Source organism: Oncorhynchus mykiss, chromosome 29 (assembly GCF_057628025.1).
Source record: "Oncorhynchus mykiss isolate SJ-2025 chromosome 29, ASM5762802v1, whole genome shotgun sequence".
NCBI classification, from domain to species: Eukaryota; Metazoa; Chordata; class Actinopteri; order Salmoniformes; family Salmonidae; genus Oncorhynchus; species Oncorhynchus mykiss.
The window spans coordinates 25,960,001-25,979,821 of record NC_143050.1 but is presented as its reverse complement, the minus strand read 5'-3'; the positions used below and the strand labels follow the sequence as shown (position 1 = coordinate 25,979,821).

The window sequence follows — 19,821 nt, the reverse complement described above, 5'->3', positions numbered from 1 at the left end:
GGTGTAGTGATGTTTAAACTAACACGAGTCAAGGGCCTCATGGAAACTTGGAATAACCTATACATGCATATGATAGTTTGACTGGCAAGTGTGTGTATTGGTGTGTGGCCAGTAACTTTTATTGATTAACAAAAAAACTGTTGCGTTACACTTACCGCATTGGCAACCCAATTGAATCAAAATGCAACACTTCAAAATGTAGCTAGCTGTCTTCTACAAAATAAATTAACTCATCTCCTCAATCTCGCGCAATTTATTTCAACGTGATATCGATAGCAGTGACAAAACGTTTCTCTTTTCTCTTTGGTGACCCCCGAATCAAATTGCAACATTCCAAAATCTAGCTGACTGTGTTTTGCAGGTTGTCCTCTAACCAGTGATATGAACTCGGCAAAAAAAGGAACGTCCTATCACTGTCAACTGCGTTTATTTTTAGCAAACTTAACATGTGTAAATACTGGTATGAACATAACAAGATTCAACAACTGAGACATAAACTGAACAAGTTCCACAGACATGTGACTAACAGAAATTTAATAATGTGTCCCTGAACAAAGGGGGGTCTAAATCAAAAGTAACAGTCGGTATCTGGTGTGGCCACCAGCTGCATTAAGTACTGCAGTGCATCTCCTCCTCACGGACTGCACCAGAATTGCCAGTTCTTGCTGTGAGGTGTTACCCCACTCTTCCACCAAGGCACCTGCAAGTTCCCGGACATTTCTGTGGGGAATGGCCCTAGCCCTCACCCTCCAATCCAACGGGTTCCAGACATGCACAATGGGATTGAGATCCGGGCTCTTCGCTGGCCATGGCAGAACACTGATATTCCTGTCTTGCAGGAAATCACACACAGAACGAGCAGTATGGCTGGTGGCATTGTCATGCTGGAGGGTAATGTCAGGATGAGCCTGCAGGAAGGGTACCACATGAGGGAGGAGGATGTCTTCCCTGTAACACACAGCGTTGAGATTGCCTGCAATGACAACAAGCTCAGTCCGATGATGCTGTGACACACCGCCCCAGACCATGACGGACCCTCCACCTCAAAATCGATCCTGCTCCAGAGTACAGACCTCGGTGTAACGCTCATTCCTTAGACGATACATGCGAATCCAACCATCACCCCTGGTGAGACAAAACCACGACTTGTCAGGGAAGAGCACTTTTTGCCAGTCCTGTCTGGTCCAGCGATGGTGGGTTTGTGCCCATAGGCGACATTGTTGCCAGTGATGTATGGTGAGGACCTGCCTTACAACAGGCCACCAAGCCCTCAGTCCAGCCTCTCTCAGTCTATTGCGGACAGTCTGAGCACTGATGGAGGGATTGTGCGTTCCTGGTGTAACTCGGGCAGTTGTTGTTGCCATACTGTACCTGTCCTGCAGGTGTAATGTTCGGAGGTACCGATCCTGTGAAGGCGTCGTTACACGTGGTCTGCCACTGCGAGGACGATCAGCTGTCCGTCCTGTCTCCCTGTAGCGCTGTCTTAGGCGTCTCACAGTACAGACAATGCAATTAATTGCCCTAGCCACATCTGCAGTCCTCATGCCTCCTTGCAGCATGCCTAAGGCACGTTCACGCAGATGAGCAGGGACCCTTGGCAGCTTTCTTTTGGTGTTTCTCAGAGTCAGTAGAAAGGCCTAGAAAGGCCTCTTTAGTGTCCTACATTTTCATAACTGTGACCTTAATTGCCTACCGTCTGTCTGTAAGCTGTTAGTGTCTTAATGACAGTTCCACAGATGCATGTTCATTCCTTGTTTATGTGTCATTGAACAAGCATTGGAAACAGTGTTTAAACCCTTTACAATGAAGATCTGTGAAGTTATTTGGATTTTTACGAATTATCTTTGAAAGACACGGTCCTGAAAAAGTTTGCAAATATACCTAGTGTGTATGTGGTTTTTGAGTTGTGGTAGTTTCAACAGAGAATCCCCCCAGGGTTTTTGGTGCATGTAAACTACAAGTAATATGATTATATGATTGTTGCACATGTATATGTAGATAGTACATTTTATGTTTAGGTTTTCAATATATATATGATTTGGTCACTTTAAAACTGTTTTGACATTGGGCTATTTATCAATGTCTTGTCAACAGTAAGCAGAGACAGCATCATTTTGAGCGAAGTTTTAAGAATATAATTTCAACATTCAACATCATTTGCCAATGGTATTGTACTTAATCAATATCATTATTAATTATTGTACTTAATCAGGTAAAAACTGCTGAATGAGTCCCAAAACGTGCTGTGATTGACACACACACACACACACAAACACACACACACACACACACACACACACACACACACACACACACACACACACACACACACACACACCCTTCATATACTGTTGATGTGAGCTGCAGTGCAGGAAGGCTTCATATCTAAAACTGTCAAGCCTCTGCAATGAATAAGGTTCTGAATTGGAAATGAGAACTGTGTGAGATAAAGGGGAGAGAGAGAGAGAGAGAGAGAAAGAGAGAGAGAAAGAAAGAAAGAAATAAAGAGTGAGAAAGAGAGAGAATCAATCAAAGTGCTCTGAGGCATTACCAAAGCAGGTGCACCCGTCTCAGCATATTGCACCAAAACAATGGGTTTCCAGACAAAACAATGAGCATTTTCCTGACCCCTCTGTGTTCATCATGCACACAGTAGGAGCCAATAACAGGAAAGGCAGATATAAGACATTTGAAGTTGTTCTAAAATGTGATGCAATACCCAAATGCACATTATAAACCGGGTGGTTTGAGCCCAGAACACTGATGTGCCACGGGTATGACAAAACATTTATTTAAATTGTTTTAATTACGTTGGTAACCAGTTTATAATAGAAATAAGGCACCTCAGGGGTTGTGGTTTCGTATATGGCCAATATACCATGGCTAAGGGCTGTATCTGTCACGTTCTGACCTTAGATCCTTTGTTTTTCTCTGTGTTTTAGTATGGTCAGGGCGTGAGTTGGGGTGGGCAGTCTGTTTGTTTTTCTATGTTGGTTTTTGAATTCGGCCTAGTATGGTTCTCAATCAGAGGCAGCTGTCAATTGTTGTCCCTGATTGAGAATCATACTTAGGTAGCCTGGGTTTCACTTTTGGTTTGTGGGTGTTTGTTTCCGTGTGAGTGTTTGGGCCACACGGTACTGTTTCGTTTTTGTTCACATCGTTTATTGTTTTGTTCCAGTGTTCAGTTTGTTTATTAAAAAGACATGAACACTTACCACGCTGCACCTTGATCCTCCTCTCTATCTCCAGACGACATCCGTTACAGTATCCAGGCACTCCGCGTTGTGTCGTGCATTGAACAGCCTTTAACCGTGGTATATTGGCCATACAGCCATGAGTATAGCCTTGACAAACCATTAATTAGTTAGCATTGGAATTAACTTGTTTTTCTATCTTTGTTTTCATGAACTATGATGGAAGGAAGGGTAATTCTTTGCAGAGCAAGTGCCATGACATTAGGTCTGAGTGGGCTGGTCTGGGGCTGTCAGATGACACTACTTGTGCCCTAATGGGAGGAGACATGTGGGCTCTCTTCAATTTCTTCCCTCCATCCATATATCCTACAGCCTACGCTTCACTGGAGCACCCCGCTGTGTTTCTCTCTCTCTCTCTCTCTCTCTCTCTCTCTCTCTCTCTCTCTCTCTCTCTCTCTCTCTCTCTCTATTGATTCCCTCGGTTCATTTATGCAGGCGGCAGCCATAAGCCTGTGGGGGTCCAATGCTTGCATGTTCACTGAGACTAAGGGACACGTAAAGCTACCTCCTCCATAACCACAGCCTTCCCATTGTAAATCCACTCCTATAATAAACATGGTACATCTCCCATGTAGTCCTTCTATAAGTGTCTCTTAAAACAACACAGTGCTGTTATATAGGCGTATGCTCAGTACACTTACAATATCTGTGTGAGGGAATGACTAGTAATGAAACACCAAAGGTTTCAATTCTAGGCAGCATGGGATCCGACGGTCTACAACAGATGTATTATAAAGGAAAAACATCATTTTCATGTCTGTCCGATGTCTTGTGTATCTGATAATAGTGGATATTAAAGTGCTGCATCAAATTCCCTCCTGCTTAAGTCATACATGAATATTTCATCCCCCACAATGATCCAGTAAAATATTAATTTGCCCCATAGATATGTCTAATATATAAGCTCTTTACTTTAGATATCCACACACGCCCTCCTTGGGGAGTACAGGAAGAGGCATGCAGAGAGGGAGGAAAATCATGTGTTGTGCATTAAAAGGAGGTCAATTAAAAATAACACCGTGGGCCACAGGGGGCTGTTTTCTAAAAGCACCTTAAGCCTTGTGCAAAGTTAATAACTCAGGGTGAGAAAAACTCTGGATTTCAATTGAGAATACAAAGTGAAAGGCTTCAAAAAAGTTTGCAGCCCCAAAAATTGGATTTTGTGCTTTTTTAAAACCTAGATGCGTAACTTCATGTTGAAATGCCTCGTTAAAGCGAGACAGAATACACAATTTTTCATCCCCTGCGTACATTATTTCTGATGAGGCTAATCAAGTAGATGCTACCAGGTAGTCCTAGCTTTGAATGTACAGTGCTGCGACTATTTACGGCTAACAGTGAGTAGCTAGCTTTACACTGGTTTCAATGCCATTGAAAGTCACCTTCTTCTCTCTGTATCCCCTGTACCTGAGAGAACACAGAGTACAGCCCTGGAGCAGTAGTTGAACTAACATCACCACAGCAACAGCCCTTGAATTGGCTCCACAGAACCTGTACATGTGTTGGAGGCCCTGCTTTGAGCTTGGACAGGGAATGCAGTGGAGGCACAGTGCATGGGAACCCTGCCAGGCCATCCTTCTAACAGAGAGCCCCTGGTACTGTTACCATTATTACCTGGTACCCAGAGCACTAGGCCCTGCAGGACCTCCTGTCCTCCCCACATATGGTGTTGCTTGCTGGGTAGAGAGAGAGAGCACTGACTGGAGGCAGGCAGCTCCTCATGTCCTCATTGCAGGCTAATTACGGGTAATTAGGCAGTTACACCTGTCCCACTGGTATCTGTGGCCTCATATGTGCATATGAAAAGGATACAGCTCTGATGATACTGTTTGACACTGCTTTGATTATGCTTCCTGCTTCAGAAAAGGATAACCCACAAAACAGAGCACTTCTCATGGAAGGTTGTTCAAAGTAACTGCTACCTCCCATGACCTAAATTACCAGATTTCATAATATTGGTTTAAAATATAATATTCTGTTTGCGCTCTATTTGAACTAAGACATCAGACCAATGACAAATGTGAGCTTTGAGCATGAGCAATGGAAAACGGCTTATCTTACAAAGGAGGAAATACCAGATGGCTTATTTCTTATTTCCTTACTTCGTCTGGGCAGTATGCTTTAACCAGGTAATGAAAGTGCTTTCTGAAAGAATCTCTCGCTTTCTCTCTCATGGCATAGTGACACTGTCAAAATGTCTCCAGCCATTGGAATCGGCGAAACGGAGACAACCTAGCTGCTCAGCACAGTGGAAAGACAGAGGAACACACTTTGCCGTGTCCAAGCGCTAGCATAAAAAATACGCTGGCAAAGTTTTAAACGTTGATCACCCCTGAAAGGCAGCATGGGGAATGATGATACATTTATGTGGATTAGTTAGAAAAGTGACACTGCTCTTTACGTTTCAGCAGAATGTCTACTGCTTTATTTTGACTTTGAACATTAAAAAAGGGAGATATATTCACATTCAGATTTTGGCTGTCGTGCAAAAATCTTACTTGTGTTTCAGTTAAAGTTTGGCAGCTTTTAAGCATGTGATCTATGAAGCACTGAATAAGTCACTCTACAGAAGTTGTATATATCCAAGGGGAAATATACTGTAAATAGCAAGTTTCCATTGCCCCTTTTTGATAATGCTATTGGCATTTATGTTGTACAGTATATGTGAGCATGGCATTTCATGTTTATATTTTGCTATTTATCACAGAATGAGAATGATATATGCTTATAAATGTCCCCGGGAGAGCAAAAATCTATTGATCAAATCAAATCAAATTGTATTGGTCACATTCACATATTTAGCAGGTGTTATTGCGGGTGTAGAGAAATGCTTGTTTAAACGGCTGTAGAGGCAATGCTGCTGACATGGCGTGATGTGTGTCTTGTTGTTAGGAACGCCCATTTGTCTTTGGAATTGTGATCAACCCTTCCTTCCCTCCCAGCACTGAGTAAATCACCAACTGAATCTAATCGTCTCATAGGCTTATACAGGCTTGACATTTGATAAATTCACTAACATTAGCCTATCACGGTGTCCACTGAAATACCACCGCTGTATTTCCCTGTAATGATGTCAGGGAGATATTTATTCCTTTCCCTTTGCTCTCAATATACAACATTATTTCAAGTGAGGAAAGCGAGAGAGAGAGAGACACATCGAGAGAGAGACACACAGAGAGAGAGAGAGAGACACACACAGAGAGAGAGAGAGAGAGAGAGAGAGAGACAAAAACGGGTCACAACTCCTGCAGCTCTGTCGCACGCTGGGTATGTACATAGTCAATGGTAGGCTTCGAGGGGACTCCTATGGTAGGTACACCTATAGCTCATCTCTTGGCAGTAGTACTGTAGACTACTTTATCACTGACCTCAACCCAGAGTCTCTCAGAGCGTTCACAGTCAGCCCACTGACACCCCTATCAGACCACAGCAAAATCACAGTCTACTTAAACAGAGCAATACTCAATCATGAGGCATCAAAGCCAAAGGAACTGAGTAACATTAAGAAATGCTATAGATGGAAGGAATGCAGTTCGGAAACCTACCAAAAAACAATTAGGCAACAACAAATTCAATCCCTTTTAGACAATTTCCTGGGTAAAACGTTCCACTGTAATAGTGAAGGTGTAAACTTGGCAGTAGAAAATCTTAACAGTATATTTGACCTCTCAGCTTCCCTATCAAATCTAAAAATCTCAAATAGAAAACTGAAGAAATTTAACAATAATGACAAATGGTTTGATGAAGAATGCAAAAATCTAAGAAAGAAATTGAGAAACCTGTCCAACCAAAAACATAGAGACCCGGAAAACCTGAGTCTACGCCTTCACTATGGTGAATCACTAAAACAATACAGAAATACACTACGGAAAAAGAAGGAACAGCATGTCAGAAATCAGCTCAATGCAATTGAAGAATCCATAGACTCCAACCACTTCTGGGAAAATTGGAAAACACTAAACAAACAACAACACGAAGAATTATCTATCCAGAATGGAGATGTGTGGATAAACCACTTCTCCAATCTTTTTGGCTCTATAACAAAGAATAAAGAGCAAAAACATATACATGATCAAATACAGATCTTAGAATCAACTATTAAAGACTACCAGAACCCACTGGATTCTCCAATTACATTGAATGAGTTACAGGACAAAATAAAAACCCTCCAACCCAAAAAGGCCTGTGGTGTTGATGGTATCCTCAATGAAATTATCAAATATACAGACAACAAATTCCAATTGGCTATACTAAAACTCTTTAACATCATACTTAGCTCTGGCATCTTCCCCAATATTTGGAACCAAGGACTGATCACCCCAATCCACAAAAGTGGAGACAAATTTGACCCCAATAACTACCGTGGAATATGTGTCAACAGTAACCTTGGGAAAATCCTCTGCATTACTATTAACAGCAGACTCGTACATTTCCTCAATGAAAACAATGTACTGAGCAAATGTCAAATTGGCTTTTTACCAAATTACCGTACAACAGACCATGTATTCACCCTGCACACCCTAATTGACAACCAAACAAACCAAAACAAAGGCAAAGTCTTCTCATGCTTTGTTGATTTCAAAAAAGCCTTCGACTCAATCTGGCATGAGGGTCTGCTATACAAACTGATGGAAAGTGGTGTTGGGGGTAAAACATACGACATTATAAAATCCATGTACACAAACAACAAGTGTGCGGTTAAAATTGGCAAAAAACACACACATTTCTTCACACAGGGTCGTGGGGTTAGACAGGGATGCAGCTTAAGCCCCAACCTCTTCAACATCTATATCAACGAATTGGCGCGGGCACTAGAAAAGTCTGCAGCACCCGGCCTCCCCCTGCTAGAATCCGAAGTCAAATGTCTGCTGTTTGCCGATGATCTGGTGCTTCTGTCACCAACCAAGGAGGGCCTACAGCAGCACCTAGATCTTATGCACAGATTCTGTCAGACCTGGGCCCTGACAGTACATCTCAGTAAGACCAAAATAATGGTGTTCCAAAAAAGGTCCAGTCACCAGGACCACAAATACAAATTCCATCTAGACACTGTTGCCCTAGAGCACACAAAAAACTATACATACCTTGGCCTAAACATCAGCGCCACAGGTAACTTCCACAAAGCTGTGAACGATCTGAGAGACAAGGCAAGAAGGGCATTCTATGCCATCAAAAGAAACATAAATTTCAACATACCAATTAGGATTTGGCTAAAAATACTTGAATCAGTCATAGAGCCCATTGCCCTTTATGGTTGTGAGGTCTGGGGTCCGCTCACCAACCAAGACTTCACAAAATGGGACAAACACCAAATTGAGACTCTGCACGCAGAATTCTGCAAAAATATCCTCCGTGTACAACGTAGAACACCAAATAATGCATGCAGAGCAGAATTAGGCCGATACCCACTAATTATCAAAATCCAGAAAAGAGCCGTTAAATTCTACAACCACCTAAAAGGAAGCGATTCACAAACCTTCCATAACAAAGCCATCACCTACAGAAAGATGAACCTGGAGAAGAGTCCCCTAAGCAAGCTGGTCCTGGGGCTCTGTTCACAAACACAAACACACCCTACAGAGCCCCAGGACAACAGCACAATTAGACCCAACCAAATCATGAGAAAACAAAAATATAATTACTTGACACATTGGAAAGAATTAACAAAAAAACAGAGCAAACTATAATGCTATTTGGCCCTAAACAGAGAGTACACAGCAGCAGAATACCTGACCACTGTGACTGACCCAAAATTAAGGAAAGCTTTGACTATGTACAGACTCAGTGAGCATAGCCTTGCTATTGAGAAAGGCCGCCGTAGGCAGACATGGCTCTCAAGAGAAGACAGGCTATGTGCTCACTGCCCACAAAATGAGGTGGAAACTGAGCTGCACTTCCTAACCTCCTGCCCAATGTATGACCATATTAGAGAGACATATTTCCCTCAGATTACACAGATCCACAAAGAATTCGAAAACAAATCCAATTTTGAAAAACTCCCATATCTACTGGGTGAAATTCCACAGTGTGCCATCACAGCAGCAATATTTGTGACCTGTTGCCACGAGAAAAGGGCAACCAGTGAAGAACACACACCATTGTAAATACAACCCATATTTATGCTTATTTATTTTATCTTGTGTCCTTTAACCATTTGTACATTGTTAAAACACTGTATATATATATAATATGACAATTGTAATGTCTTTACTGTTTTGAAACCTCTGTATGTGTAATGTTTACTGTTCATTTTAGTTGTTTTTCACTTTATATATTCACTTTGTATGTTGTCTACCTCACTTGCTTTGGCAATGTTAACACATGTTTCCCATGCCAATAAAGCCCTTGAATTGAATTGAAATTGAATTGAGAGAGAGAGAGAGAGAGAGAGAGAGAGAGAGAGAGAGAGAGAGAGAGAGAGAGAGAGAGAGAGAGAGAGAGAGAGTAGTTTCTTACCAACAGTGTCATTTGAATCTGTCCAAGAGAGACGTTAGAGAGAATAGGAATAGACATTGCAATTCTGACTGTGACCCAAAAAAATCCCTGCTTTGGCTGTGAGCGAGCACTGTCAATATTGTGCTGTGGGAACAGAAGGCACTGCCAAAGTGAACTACATTAATGTGTTTATTTGGCATAGTGCAATTTAAATGTCTCCTTCAGTGGCTGAGTCCATGTGCTAGCTCTCCTCTCTCCCTATTCCACAACAAGTAATTTCGTTCTCACTGTCCTGTCATCTGTCCCTGTCAAGGTCCAAGCAAAGCTTGTAATCAAACACTATCAGAGTGTAAACAAAAGTGTGGAAGCGAACGATGCCTTTATTGACTGCAGAGCTTGAGCTTGCCACCATTGGCTCTCACCATTGGCTCTCACTCTGACCAATGGCACACAACAACTTGGCATTGGCTGCAGTATTGATACCATTCCAACTTCAATGACTGATACTGTTGCCTTCATGCTCCTGATTAAAAGACAAACCCTAAAATGGCCATCTTAATCCCATTCATCTACAATACAAATTTGGTTGCTAACAAGTCATTAAATTACTAAAGTTGAATCAAAGAACCATCTAATTTTATTGATTCGCCCAGTTATAGTCATACCGGAAGTCAGAGACTGTGAACAAGAGATACTGTATGCATATTCATTCAGTGAGATGATGAAGATAAACTTTAGGCATAGGTCTGAAGTACAATTATCTCCTATGAGTAAATCACTTTCCTAATAACTTTTCCTTCTAGAACTTCCCACCCCGGTCTCCTTCAGCTGCTGGGTACTGTGTGTGTTTTAATTAGAATTGATACTGTATTCATGGCTCTATAACATGCACATTTGTCAAATGAAAGGAACCGAAAGGTGGCCAGAACAATTAAACAGGGAACAATTAAAATGTAACTCACTCTGAGTTAAATGCTATAATTAAATGTGTCTGTGCCCAGAGTAGCTACATTATGTCAGCTTGTACCAGCCTAGGAAATTAATTTGATTCCGGTAGAGCCGCAATTATGGGCGGACACTGTGTGTGTAGGGACCTGTGTGCTCTGTGTGCCTCAGTGACCCTCCACTCTCTGACCATCCATAACCACTGACTTGTTAATTATAAAGTGGTGGCTCCTAGCGTGTAGTGTGCACTGCCCCTCTATGCATATCTGGCAGGAGAGTGATGATAAGGATACTATTCCTATACCTTTACACCGCAAACGGAATGGGAATGAATGAGCCTAGTAATGGATGCAGTGGTGTGAAAATGAATAGGTTCATGGTTCTAAACGATAGATTATTCATTGTCTTTAGTGCTTGTCTAAAAGGTAGCATTTCACACATACTGTATCTATCTTTATGGTTTATGTAGCATTCCACACATATCTATTTTTATGATTGATGTAGTATTCCACACATATCTATCTTTATGATTTATGTAGCATTTCACACATATCTATATTTATGGTTTACGAATGGCTACATTTTCTATTTCTGCTTTCTGCTTTGCAAGATATGTACACCCACCACTCACGCCAAGATCTGAGAGAATGGGAAGATTATGTTCCGTTACATGGCATATGAAAGGCTCGGTAGCTGCCAGCCGTTATTGTGTCCCATTGAGTTAAAATACTACTTGTCCTCCAAGTGAACCCAAACGTGTCGTCATTTATGTAAGAAATATCCACCTTACCACCACTATGGCTGACAATAAATCTGTATTTTTTTTCTCTTTGAAACTTGACAATAGTATTGCAGAGTATTGTATTTCATTCCCATCCTTACTGTGCCAGAAACAGACGCACATACTCTGTGCCTAGTCCTCCTATCCTCATATGTCTTAGCTTGAGATCCCTAAAACATGGATGGATTCTGTTCTGGGGGGAATGGGGGTTCCAGTGAGGCAGGGAAATTGCTTTTTCTCTCTCTCTCTCTCTCTCTCTCTCTCTCTCTCGGTTGCCGGGTGGTTTTGTTTAATGCGTGGCGAAGTACATCTCGCAAGCCTGATCAAACAGCCACTGTGACTCTTTTGTGGCAGCAAAGTGGTTAGCACTAGGTGTTAATAATTCCACGCGCCACACTTCCTTCTCTGGCTCTGAGGGGGAATGTAAAAGGATCTGTCAGAGACTGCTTCATCACTATCGATTCCATTTAATTCCGACTTGTGCATGAATGGCTCTGGCAGATAGGATGCAGGAGGATAACATTCTACAGTATGCCTTTGTTTCCTCTCTTTTCCATTTCCTTCTCTGTTTGAGAGCCCAAATTGTAAGCTTGGCACTAGCTGCTCTGCAAGGTTTGGCAATTATCTCCCACAGCCTTTGCACATTAAGTACGCAGGCCACCAGAGCAACTGGGTTAGCATAATGCCCAATTATTGGTAAACGGCATGGATCAATGGTAATGACAAGAGAGTGCAAAGCAAGCCATCCTCTTCTCAGTCCTTATGCTAAGACAAGCAAGGCGCTTCCGAAGCTATTATTACATGTTAATAACACAGTAGTAGGTTGATTTCCAATGGGCTCATTCTGGCTTTATAACTATAGGCCAGTGAGTTATCCTAAAAACCTGTCAGCAAATGCTTCGCGGACCACCATTATACTTTATGTGTGGTACCTTCAACGCAAGTGTTTGATCCCTCGACGTTGAGGATGAGAGCTCGAATCAGTGGTGTCACATAAAGCCCTCCAGGCAAGGCTGCTGGAACAGACACAACATTAGCCATGCAGGGAGTGGAGCTGCTGTAAACGCTTATGTAAGGGGAGCCGACGATTGCCCGGCGCATGCTAATGTACCCCCTACGACCAGACGGTCTCGGACCAGACACGGTAATGTAGCAAGGCCAGACAGGGGGGGAGTCAGGGGCAGAGAAGGTCATGACGGGGGTCTGAGTCAGGACTGATCAAGCTAGGGGCTCTTAGTGTGACTGGTCCTGGTTGACCAGCATAACAGCAGAAGGGAAGTTCTTTGTAATGTTGGAGAGGCTTCCTGGAATTGATAGTCAATGGGTTTAAATATGCCAATGAGCACTTAAAACAGAGCAATGGAAAACACAGCCCTCCCGACCACATTTCTATACTGAATACCAAATCAAAAGGTACACATCCATTTGACCATTTCCCTAAAGACGTCATTTATGCATGTGTCATGCACACTTTCCCCTAAATCAAATCTTTCCAAATAACTGGAAAAGTTAAGAGAGGCTAATGAGAGAAGCTGTGGGGAAGCACAGCTAATGGCCACAGACCCCTGATCCAACTCTACTGTTTCTTCATTGAATAACAAAACATTTACCTTTTGGCCCTCGTGTCGCCGATTTTCACAACCTGTATTTAATTCCCTTATTTGTTCTTCATCATGAGTAAGAGGAAGCTCATTATCTGAATCTCGAGGCTGGTACAGCTGGCAGCAGCCTATCATCTGAGACACAGAGGTCTAAGTGTAGCCTATAAAATCATCATTATCCTGGCGTGCTGTCGCTTGTTCGACATGATTGACAAGTCAGCCCATTAGAGTGGAAGAATGAAAGCTTGTCCTTGTTCCTTACTTAAGTGAGTTTAATGGCTTGCCCGAAGCTTTTTGAAAGGAACTTTAAGTTGTGCGTTTAGTGTTATTTTTGGCAAGGCAGTTCAAAAAAGGAGAAATATGTCTTTGTGTTTAAATAGTAATTTGATTTTAATGTTAAGATCATACAGTGAACGACTATGTTTTTAATGATATGGTCATAGGGATATATACATTTTAGTTATGATCACTGTCGGGTCATGTTTGGTGAAATACTAAGTGTACTTTATTTAGCACATAAGATCATACATTTATCTTGTCTGCTGAAAGTAATGCTTACCTTGGGGCAGTAAATGTGCCTTTGTGAGCTCCATACTGCACATTATTTAAGGTAAAATGCTTCTTAATTTGAATGCTAGCACTCTATACAGATGCAGGATCTTAATTTGATCCGTTTCTCACAGTAGGAAAATAACCCTGCAGTAACAAGAAATGTGAATTATTGTGTGTATTATAATTAATTGACATTTTTGTATGGGTTGATGCAGCACTCTCCTCCTTGGTAAAATAGCCCTTACACAGCCTGGAGGTGTGTTTTTTGTATTTTTGTATATTTGATTGAACCTTTATTTAACTAGGCAAGTAAGTTAAGAACAAATTCTTATTTACAATGATGGCCTACCCCAGCCAAACCCTAACCCAGACGACGCTGGGCCGATTGTATTTGTATGGATCCCCATTAGCTGCTGCCAAAGCAGCAGCTACTCTTCTTGGGTCCAGCAAAATTACAATACATTCACAGATTTCACAACACACTGTGTGCCCTCAGGCCCCTTCTCCACCACTACCACATATCTACAGCACTAAATCCATGTGTATATATATAGTGAGTATGTTAGCGTGTATGCATGTTTTTTTAATCTGTTTTTTAAATGTCGGCCGGTTGTGATACAGCCTGGAATCAAACCAGGGTCTGTAGTGACGCCTCTAGCACTGAGATGCACTGCCTTAGACCGCTGTGCCACACGGGAGCCAAATTGTTGGGTCATTGTCCTGTTGAAAAACAAATGATAGTCCCACTAAGCCCAATGGGATGGCCTATCACTGCAGAATAATGTGGTAACCATGCTGGTTAAGGGTGCCTTGAATTCCAAATAAATCACAGACAGTGTCATCAGCAAAGCACCCCCACACCATAACAACTCATCCTCCATTAAGGTTGGAAATACACATGCGGAGATAATTCGTTTACCCGCGCCACGTCTCACAAAGATGCAACGGTTGGAACCAAAAATCTCCAATTTGGACTCCAGACCAAAGGACACATTTCCACCGGTCTCATGTCCATTGCTTGTGTTTCTTGGCCCAAGCAAGTCTCTTATTATTGGTGTCCTTTGGGCTCAATTTTCTTAACTCTGTGTCTTCCATTCCTGTGGCGGTCCTCATGAGAGCCAGTTTCATCATAGCGCTTGATGGTTTTTGTGACTGCACTTGAATAAACTTTCAAAGTTCTTGAAATGTTCCATATTGACTGACCTTCATGTCTTAAAGTAATTATGCTGTCGTTTCTCTTTGTTTATTTGAGCTGTTCTCGCCATAATATGGGCTTGGTATTTTATCGAATAGGGCTGTCTTCTGTTTACCACACAACTGAGAAAAAAAAAGAAATTCCAAAAATGTACTTTTAACAAGGCACACCTGTTGATTGAAATGCATTCCAGGTGACTACCTCATGAAGCTGGTTGAGAGAATGCCAAGAGTGTGTAAAGCTGTCATCAAGGCAAAGGGTGGCTATTTGAAGAATCTCAAATATAAAATAGATTTTGATTTGTTTAACACTCTCTTGGTTCCTACATTATTCCATATATTATTTCATAGTTTTGGTGTCTTCACTACTCTTCTACAATGTATAAAATAGTAAAAATACATAAAAACCTTTGGATGAGTATGTGTTCTAAAACCAGGAATGTATATATTAATAGAGCAGCTGAAATTCCAATAATATGGACACATTATGATCTAAACAAATCAGAATAAACTGCACAATTCAAAAGGTTATCAGAGTTCCATGTCAATAAGATGTCCTTTCCACGTATGTGATGGAGAGAATGAACATAGGAGGAATCGGGAGAGAGAAACCGACAGCTCAATGTCAAAAGAATAGAGCACTCAGACTTGAACCTGTCACAGAACTGACAGAATTACACTTAATGATGCAAAGAGCCAGGAGACATCCTGGGCCCCGAGGCCAGAAGCATACACTGTGTTTCCTGATCATCTTCCTTCCTATTCAATATCCTTCCCCAATTTCACAGATGATGAGATTCCGCACGGATAAACACACATGCTACCATTCACATCAAGTCCAAGTGGAAGTATCAAAAGAAAACCAAGAGGGGTGACTGAAAGCATGAAGTAAGGTCTGCTCTGAGCTTGAACCCACTTTATATCGCTCAACCAGCTTGCCCGGAATGACCTCTGGCTCATCACTCAGTGAAGTGATATTTAAAAACAGAGCCTGCTAATGTTTATGCCCTGAAACAGTGCTAGTCAGCAGAGGGACACATTGAGGGTGGGTGAGAGATTTGCATCGGACAGCATGGATGGATGATGCACATGATACAGCAATTCCCCTTAGGGCTGGGCAGTATAGCGTATTTTAAGATATACCGGTATTGATGCAATGACTGGTTTGGGTTTTTACTTTACCCTCTATAACAGTATTTGAATGTTTGGTTTGTTAAATGTGGTACGCCATGTTTATAGTTTACTTCGCTACTTGAGTCATCTCTCTGCTCTCTCTATTTGTTGTTCCTCGACCACGAGACACTTGCGTTCAGTCTGCATGGTCAATGCAGCACATGCAACAATGTTGATGACAGCAATGCTTTTTTCACTTTGCTTCTTCATATAAATCCAGTAGTGTTCTAAAATTACACTATTAGTTTGTGTTGCTTACATCTGAAAACAGATGTAGCAAACATAATTAGTTATACAGCCTGATAATACTGTGATGGTGTAGACCTAAATCAGCATGTTGTTTGTGCAACAGCACCTTCTAAATCAAAGAGGAATACAAGAAGCATGAATATGTTAGCTACATGAAGTAGCTAAGATTAAACAGTCAATGTAGCCAAAGATTATAGGGTCCCTTAGGAAACAATTATCAACACTTTGGTTCCTAAAAAAAACACTTAGGGTAAGAACCAATCATAATAACTCCTCCCTGGCATTTTCCTTCGAATTAGAATAATCATTCCATTTCCATGATTCCAACATTTCACCCAAGTGTTCTGCTCCAAATCATAAGTAAAATCGCTATTGCAACATTTGGTTCGAAATAAGGTTTAGATTGTTTGCCGATACCGTGCAGCCCTACATGGCAGTGTGGACATTTTCTCAAATGAGTGCAGGAAATACAGAAATTTATCAAAATGCAACAACAAAAAAAATCGGGGTTGAAGTTGAATTGAACCGTATAAAACAATCTGAATGGAGAAAGACCCATTTAAATCACTTAGAATGTATGTGTTGCCACCCTGAGGTCATGCACTACTTATAAAGCAAATTTAGAAATTGTATAATTTAAAAACATAAAATACTGGCAAATACTCTCATAACGTCAATTTTTTTTACAATACCGTGATTTGATATTTTGGCCATTACGCCCAGCACTAATTCCCCTGAGGACAGCGAGTCAATAGGCAAAGAGAAAAGGAAAGATAGAAGGGGAAAGAGAGAGAAAGAGGCAGAGAGAAGGGGATGTGAAGAGATGTGACGATGGGGTGGAGGTAGAGAGAGGGGTCAAAAGGGGCAGAGAAAAGAGGAGTGTATTGAGAGGTGATTAAGTTGGAGAGATGAGAAGTGACGCCTGGAGCAAGGAATAGAGATAATATAAGAAAGAAAGAGAGGAGTGAGACGTGAGAAAGAGGAGAGCAAAAAGGGTGTGGAGAAGTGAAGAGAGGGGACTGGAGAGGTGTGAGAGGAGATAGTTGAATGGAGAGAATACTTGTAAGGACATACCAGTGGAGAGGTGTAATGGATTGAAGAAGAGAGATGTGTGTAGGTGTATAGGTTGTTATCAATAAAATGTCACAATAAGGTGCAGAGTGTTCGATTTGTTTGCTGGGGGACAAGGAGATCCCCAGCGTCGCTACAACCGTTGACAACTGTGTGCCGTTTTCAAAGGATTGTTAAATAAATGTAACTATTTGGTTGTAATATCATCACCTCATGAAGAGCCTAGTCAGAACTACACATTTCAGATTATTCCATGCAAAACAATTGTGCAAATTTACCACTATCATCAGAACTATACATAAATTAACTGTATGCTTTTCATGATCAGTAAACATGAAATGATCATGTAATTTCATATACATGAGTGTAGCCTCACACTATCTCTAAATATTGGCTATTTGAGTGATATACAATACAAGTGAACTATACCTGACCAGTATGAGTGGTTTAGGTTCATTTCCCATCCTTTTTGCCTGTCAAGCAGCAGAAGGGTGCATTTACTTCACAAGCCGCCAGTAGAGACTTGTACAGTTGGCTAAACATAGTGGTAAGTAGACCTAATGTACTTTTTTTCTCCAACATTTTCCCCTTTTCAACATGGTTTTTAAGAGTGTTTAATCAAGTTTGCTTGTTGACGGACCATGCCATGCCAAATTGACTAACTTTCAGTGGGTAAACTAGATGGCTATATTTGCTTGCTATCTATAGTGGTGATGACAGTAGTCCGACTGACAACTTTACCAGGACGAGGACTTGTCGATGTCAAGCTCTTTCCAAAAACCTAATCTCTTTGGAAGCAAGCTAAATGACCCATGTTGTTTGCTTAGCTAGCTACATGCCAAATGGATAGGTTACCCTCACATGTCTGAAAATACATGATCAATTCATGTTCACTGATCATGAAAAGCATACAGTTCATTTCTGTATAACTTTGATGATAGAGGTAAATTTGCACAATTATTTTGCATGGAAACTCTGAAATGTGTAGTTCTGACTATGCTCTTCATGAGGTGATGATATTACAACCAAATAGTTACATTTATTTAACAATCCTTTGAAAACGCCCCCAAGTAGTCAATGGTTTTAGCAGAGCTGGGGGTCTCCTTTCCCCCCAGCATCCAAATTGAACGCTTTGCACCGTATTGTGATGTTTTAGTGATAACGACCTATAGGAGAGCAGTAGAGACTTGTGGAGCATGCAGAGGCAGGTGAACAGATGGATATGATAGTAGAGGTGTAATGTTTGAGAAGGTTTGTTGGTATGTCCATGTTTCCAGAAGAACAAAGGAGATGTGTGAAATGCGTGCCCATCTGAGGGTGCTTCTATCACAAAGCTGTTGTTACAGGATGTGTGTGTGTGTGTGTGTGTGGGGGGGAGGGGGGGGGGGGAGTGCGTGTTAACATGCATGTGTGTGTACAGTCGTGGTAAAAGGTTTTGAGAATGACACAAATATACATTTTCACAAAGTCTGCTGCCTCAGTTTGTATGATGGCAATTTGCATACACTCCAGAATGTTATGAAGAGTGATCAGATGAATTGCAATTCATTGCAGAGTCCCTCTGTGTCATGCAAATGAACTGAATCCCCCAAAAACATTTCCACTGCATTTCAGCCCTGCCACAAAAGGACCACCTGACATCATGTCAGTGATTCTCTCGTTAACACAGGTGTGAGTGTTGACGAGGACACGGCTGGAGATCACTCTGTCGTGCTGATTGAGTTCGAATAACAGACTGGAAGCTTCAAAAGGAGGGTGGTGCTTGGAATCATTGTTCTTCCTCTGTCAATCATGGTTACCTGCAAGGAAACACGTGCCGTCATCATTGCTTTGCACAAAAAGGGCTTAACAAGCAAGGATATTGCTGCCAGTAAGATTGCACCTAAATCAACCATTTATCGGATCATCAAGAACTTCAAGGAGAGCGGTTCAATTGTTGTGAAGAAGGCTTCAGAGCCAGGACCGTCTCCTAAAGTTGATTCATCAGCGGGATCGGGAAACCACCAGTACAGAGCTTGCTCAGGAATGGCAGCAGGCAGGTGTGAGTGCATCTGCACACACAGTGAGGCGAAGACTTTTGGAGGATGGCCTGGTGTCAAGAAGGGCAGCAAAGAAGCCACTTCTCTCCAGGAAAAACATCAGGGACAGACTGATATTCTGAAAAAGGTACAGGGTCTGCTGAGGACTGGAGTATTTTCTCTGATGAATCCCCGATTGTTTGGAGCATCCGGAAAAAAACTTGTCCGGAGAAGACAAGGTGAGTGCTACCATCAGTCCTGTGTCATGCCAACAGTAAAGCATCCTGAGACCATTCATGTGTGTGGGGTTGCTTCTCAGCCAAGGGAGTGGGCTCACTCACAATTTTGCCTAAGAACACAGTCATGAATAAAGAATGGTACCAACACATCCTCCGAGATCAACTTCTCCCAACCGTCCAGAAACAGTTTGGTGACGAACAATGCCTTTTCCAGCATGATGGAGCACCTTGCCATAAGGCAAAAGTGATAACTAAGTGGCTCGGGGAACAAAACATCAATATTTTGGGTCCATGGCCAAGAAACTCCCC

General features: G+C 41.8%; 1 protein-coding gene across 2 annotated transcripts in view; it reads right to left on the bottom strand.

Annotated features, from left to right (window-relative positions):
* Positions 1 to 19,821, bottom strand: part of LOC110509815 (astrotactin-2) — a 471,341-nt gene that overhangs the window by 367,175 nt on the left and 84,345 nt on the right. The gene's annotated exons all lie outside the window — the stretch shown is intronic.